Raw genomic sequence first — 6,526 nt, 5'->3', positions numbered from 1 at the left:
GCCACTCCAGCAACCTGTACTGACCCATTCCCCAAACAATCTTCACTCCACAGCACTGACTTCTCAGAGAAGTATAAGATCTGGGTGCTTTTAAATGCCATTTTTTCTTGTTGCTATTATTACTATTGATAAAGACAACAACATTATGATAATTCCACATTTATGTAGCATTTTATGATTATAAAAAGGTGTAATCCTTGACTCAAAGTTGGTGGTACAGTGGATGGAACGCTCAGCTCAGGAAAATTTGACTGCAAATCAAGTCTTAGACACTTACTAGCTGTGTGATCTTCAGCAAGTCATTTCACCAAAAATTGCATTTCTGCAGTTATAAAATGAGCATAGTAATAGTGCTGATCTTGAAAGATTGTGACTAGATAATATTTGTTTAAAAGTCCTTAACACAGTGCTTGGCACACAGTTGGTGCTACATAAATGCTTATTTTCTCATCCTCCTTCAGTAGCAGGCTAGAACAAAAGAGAAAAGAGATTCTGATTTCCAGATTCAAGAGAGAAGACATCAGATTCTGAATTTTCTTCAGGTCTGTAAAGGGAGAGAAAGACTCTGGGTAGAAACTGATACATAGAAAATCAGGCACTTTGATCATGTTGGCTTCTTCCCAAAATACAATTCAACCTTCTGACACATGAAGAAAAGTTGGAAACTTGTTTCTTCTCTCTCGAAACTGGAAGGCAGAAAAGCAGGACTTCTCTCTGCCTCTCATAAAGACACAAAACATTGAATCATCAATCTTCATCAGTGAAGAAAGATTTATACAAATGGGCTTTGAGCTAGAGGATAAGGGATTTAATAATATATTGTTAATTACATTTGACCCTTACAAAAGAAGGGGTAGATATTGTTAGAAGTCAGTCAATAAGCATGTATTAAGTCTTTATTGTGTGCAGGGGACTATGTTAAATTCTAAGGATGAAAAGAAAGGCAAAAATCACATAAACGCAGATATATACATATACGTGAATATAAATATACCTGCATATTTATATATCTACATGTACATGTACATGTAGATATGTATATATCTCTCTGTGTGTCCCTTTCTAAACATATGTACACATGTATATATAGCTACATCTTATAGGTATATGTAATGGGCCAGAACTCTACAGAAGTGTACTTGAAACAAGATGTTAACTCAGAGGAACTGATAATACAATGGTTATCTATTTTAGCATGGTGATTAACAATTCTCTAATTCAGTACATGTACTTAGTACTTAATATATTCTACAAGATTGACATCTACTCTACAAGATTGACACCTATGATGATGTAATTATAATAGAGTATATAAGACCCAACAAGGACTGGACTAGAAATATGCACTCCATCTCCCACCACAGTGGTGGCTGGCCTGTCTTCCTTCATTTCTCCATTGAGGCCAAGGCCCATCTGAAGGCCCTCCAGACAGCTAGCTGGGCCCCAAGTGAAGGAGACAGACTGTAAAGGAGACAATAAAGAATTTGGACTTTATCCCTGGATATTCTCTGCTGAAACAAAAGCTGGTCCCAAGACCTCCAGAAAGCTAACCAGAACTTTACATTTTGGTGCCCAAACGTGGAACTAAGGATTTATACTCAGCAGTCCAGACTGACACAATCCTGAGTTCAGTGGAAAAGTCTCTGTGACCCAGAAATTAGGCTGAGTACATAAATAGACAAGCAGGAATCTTTGTTAAGGGCTAAACTGATGTTTCAGCTGAAATGGGACAAATGTTTAGAAAGGAGCCTTCTCCACCCCAAGGAAAGTGTGTAGAAAGCATAGTTAGGCTAATAAAAAACAAGGTTTGATTGTAACTTGGAAGCAGATTATTGAACTCTTCAAAAGATTAAAATATACATCTTCTTGGTTCTCTAAGGAAGAAGAATTAGAGCTAGACAAGTGGAAATTAGTAGGAAAGCAATTAATTGAATATTACAGTGATAACGATCCTAATTCAATTCCTAAAGAAACATTCTATACATATAACTTAATACAATTGGCTTTAAGGAATTACATAAGTATTAAAATAAGGAAGCAATATGATTGGAGAAAGGGATTACAATTGAAGAGAATACAGGCTTTTTAACTCACTGGAAGGGCAGTGTCCTGTGCAAGCAGCTCCACTCTCTTTAGATAATCACCAGGTGATGTGGAGAGATGCAGAAAGTGATGAATAGAAGGGACCAGATAGATTAATTGCTTGGGGCAGAGAGTTTGCTTGTATCTCTACAGATGGAGAAGGAATCAGATGGGTGTCAACAAGCCATATTTGCTTTGTCCATTGGAGAGAGACAGAAACAGAGAAAAACCTCAAAACAAAGGAGAAGACCTAAGAAACATCTGACACTGAAAGAACATGGATGATAATGATACTGTTGCAGGACTTTAAAACCAGCAGGAATCATTGGATTCCCTGACACATGATGAGATTATTACAGGACTTCACAATTTACAGGAACCATTAGATTCCCTGACACATGAAGAATGGATACTAGATTGGTTTTGGACTATTTGTAGGACTTAAGGATATGTATAATTCCTCATGTTGATTCATGTTGTTTGTTACATCACTACTAGCCTGTGTTATATTGCTATACCTCCCATGTTGATGGATTTATGTATACTTGTTTCACGTGAGACCCTTCAGAAACCCACTAATCTAGTTTGATTCCTCATTTCCCTTTGGTGTTTTCACCTCTCTTCCTGAGACATCAGGGAGGGTGTGATCACCTCCTTTTGGGGGTTCTCATCTCCCTGAGAAGTCAAGGGAAGGCGTGACCACCTGTGTTCTAAAACAAAAAGAAAGTTGGAGATATAATGGGTCAGAACTCTGGAGAAGTGTACTTGATAAGACAATGGTTATCAAGTTTTACCTATCCTTAGTACTTAATATAGTTCTACAAGACTGACACCTATTATGCAAGATTGACACCTATGATGATGTAATTATAATAGAGTATATAAGAGCCAACAAGGACTGGACTAGAGACATTAATTCCATCTCCCACCACCATGGTGGCTGGCCTGTCCTCCTTTATTTCTCCACTGAGACAAAGGCCCATCTGAAGGGCCTCCAGAAAGCTAACAGAGCCCCAGGCAAAGAGACAATAAAGAATTTGGATTTTATCCCTGGATATTCTCATGATGATTATTCTGCTGAAATGAAGACTGGAGGTCCCAAGACCTCCAGAAAGCTAACCAGAACATTACGGGTATATAAGGGAATAAGCATTTTTATGGCACCTACTATGTGTCAGGCACTATTAAGTGCTTTACAAATATCCCATTTAATTTTCACAATAACCCTGGGAAGTAGGTGCTATTATTAGCTCTTTTTTAATGGATGAAGAAACTGAGGCAAACAGAGATGAAGTGATTTGTCCTGGGTCCCATACCTTGTAAATGTCTGGGGCCATATCTGAACTCAGATCTTCCTGAATTCAGACCCAGTGCTCTATCCACTGTGCTACCTAGGTGCTTCATTTAAAATGTATCATTTAATATGTATTTTTAAATGAATTTAATATGAATTTTAAAATAAATGTATTTATCAAATATAGAATAATTGTAACATTCACCTTTCCATAAGCAGTATTGTGATTCAAAAAGATGAGCACTATAGAGCCAAAATGACTGTCTAAATTTGGATTATTATTGTACTCCATGAAGAGGACCACGCCTTACAAAATGGTACAGCTTGTGAGAACACAGCTATTTATGGTTAAAAAGTGATCCCTCCAACTATCACCCTCTTTGCTATTTACAACACTACTTGTTAAATGTTCCAGGAAATTGATTTCCTCTGAAGGCTCACCTTTCTGCAGTGCCCTAACTCTCTCAATATAGTACAAATATCCATAGCCTCATTTTTCAGGGTTTTTTTTTTTTTAAAAAAACATTATTTGATAGCTGATACTCAGAAGTTAGAATACATAAAAGTCTACTATCACTTCCCAATAATTCACATTACAAAAAATAAATAAATAAAAAGTAGCCCTGAAAACATAGATCTTTTTTTTATAAGAGCATGTGTCAAAGAATAAAAGACTACAAATAAAAAAAAACAAAACTTTATTATAGATTGGAACTTGGTTTTGATCATATCCCATATCCCATACAATATATCTACTACAAATTCAAGCTGTAAAAGTTATTATTAATTGATTTTATTCTACATATTTCACTTTTAACTTAATTTTTTGTGTCAAGCACAGTATTTTCACCTTTATTGTTATTGTTGTTTGCTAGTTTTTTCTTTTTTGTATTTTTTTCCCTTTTGATATAATTTTTTCTTGCACAACATGATAAAATTCTTATGCTTAGAAGAATTGCACATCTTTAACCTATATTGGATTGCTTATTGTCCAGGGAAGGGTGAAGGAGGGATAGATGGAGAAAAATTTAGAACTCAAGATTTTGCAAAGGTGAATGTCGAAAATTATCTTTGTATGTATTTGGAAAAATAAAATACTCTTAAATTTTTTTTGTATCTGGGATAAGTAATGCCCTTTGAATGTAGGGTTCAAGGATAATGTTCCCACTTGCCTGTGTCTATGGATAGTACTACAGGTTGTTATAGCCTTTAAATGACAGAGTCCTGTCATTTGGTCTTGGAGGCAATAGGGAGCCATTGAAATTTATTGAGCTGGTGTGGGAGTGTGCTACATGATTAGATCTGTACTTATTATTGTCCCCATAATTTACATGAGGAAACTTAGGTCCTCTGAGATAATAATTATTAATTATATCAATACTAGTAATTATTATTTATATAGCACTTTATTGGATCCCCACCAATAATCCTGTGAGGTAGTCAATGAAAATATTATTTTTCCTTTTTCTTAGATAAGAAAGATTCGGAAAGGTTCAGGGATTGATCATAAAGATTTTGGATTGGAGCACAGATTGGAACGCAGATATTCTGACTCCAACCCCAGAGTGTTTTCACTACTTTATAAATCAGGTTTCATAAAATCTCTGGACCATAAGACATTATAGAATTGGTTTGACGTAAAATCAATCAGGTGGCCATCTTTGTTTTGATGGTAACTTTTAGAGGGCCCTTCTCCCTGCTTTCTCTCTTTTCTGACTCCCAAAAGTCTATTTTTGTCCCACTGTGACCAAAGTTTACTTTCAAACTAATCTCTACTAAAAACTAGTCAATGGCAGTTATCCACCCCATTCTAACTCAAAGGGATATTTGCATTCTGTTACAAAATTCTCAAAGATTAAATAAGTTTTTAAGACTGAAAGGAAAGAGTGAATTTCAAACAATAGGATTTCAGGACTAATAGCAGTCAATGACAGAAAGACTTTGGTGGGGTATAGTAGCCCCCCCCCCCGGAATTCCTTTCTTGTCACGCATCTAAGATGGCCTTTCTAAAGCTTCTTAAGTCATAGCTCAGACAGGAGAGTCAGGCCCATTGCCTCTCTGGACACAAATATCCTGACCTTTGATTCAAATAAGTCAGCAATCATTTATTAAACAATATCATTTATTAGGCACTGAGATAGGTCCTAAGATGTGAAATAATCCTTGCCCTCAAGAATGCTCATATTCTAATAGAAAAGAGAAGCGTATCTACCTATATAGATATATTATCTTTGCAATTTGGGGTTCAAAACTGATGTATTTGTATAAAACTGAACTTGCATTCCCCTTGGTGCACAGAATACTGACTGAAAAGCACCCCAATAGCAACTTTATGTCTGCATGAGGGCAGAGTTGGTCCAAAAGCTTGTGAAGGAGAGATCTTCCTTCCTTCATTGAGAGAACACATGTGGTTCTAGATCTCTTCAGAAAGAGAGACAGAGAGAGACAGAGACAAAGAGAAAGAGAGACAGAGAAAGAAATAGAGAGAAAAAGAATGAGAGAGATAGAGACAGAGAAAGAAAGAGATAGAGACAGAGAGACAGAGACAGAGAGAGAGAGAGAGAAAGAGTCAGAGAGAGACAGAGACAGAGGAAAGAGAGAAACAAAGAAACAGAGAGACAGATGTAAAGGATCTGGCATTTCAATAGATCCTTGATTTCTAGTTATCCTTCCTAGAGATGCATAGAATTTCCTCTTAGGTGAAACTCTTGGTTGAGTTGAGATTCTTTACTCCCAAGGAGGCAGCTCATTCACATTGTATATTGTCAAGAATATTCTTACACGTATAAATTTTCTGATTTCTTTTTGCTATTTGCTTGGATACATAGATTTTTACTTATTGTTCATTATTTGTGATGGTCTTTTCTATATTCAGGATTTAGAAAGAAGAGACTGTACCTTTAGAAAGAAACTTTATACCTTACTCCTTAAGAAATATCAACCAGACACTATTGCACTTTAGGAAGAATTGTGACTTGGTCCAGCCATTCTGAAAACCAATTTGAAACTATGCCCAGAAAGTTATCAAACTTATGCCCTTTAACACAGCTCTTTTCAAGACAGTTAAAAATTGCAACCAAAAGAGTGCCCTGTTGAAGACTGGTTAGACAGAGTGTGATATATAGATGTAATAGAATATTATCCAAAATA

The sequence above is a fragment of the Sarcophilus harrisii genome, chromosome 3 (assembly GCF_902635505.1).
Source record: "Sarcophilus harrisii chromosome 3, mSarHar1.11, whole genome shotgun sequence".
In the NCBI taxonomy this organism is placed as follows: domain Eukaryota; kingdom Metazoa; phylum Chordata; class Mammalia; order Dasyuromorphia; family Dasyuridae; genus Sarcophilus; species Sarcophilus harrisii.
This window is presented reverse-complemented; position numbering follows the sequence as displayed.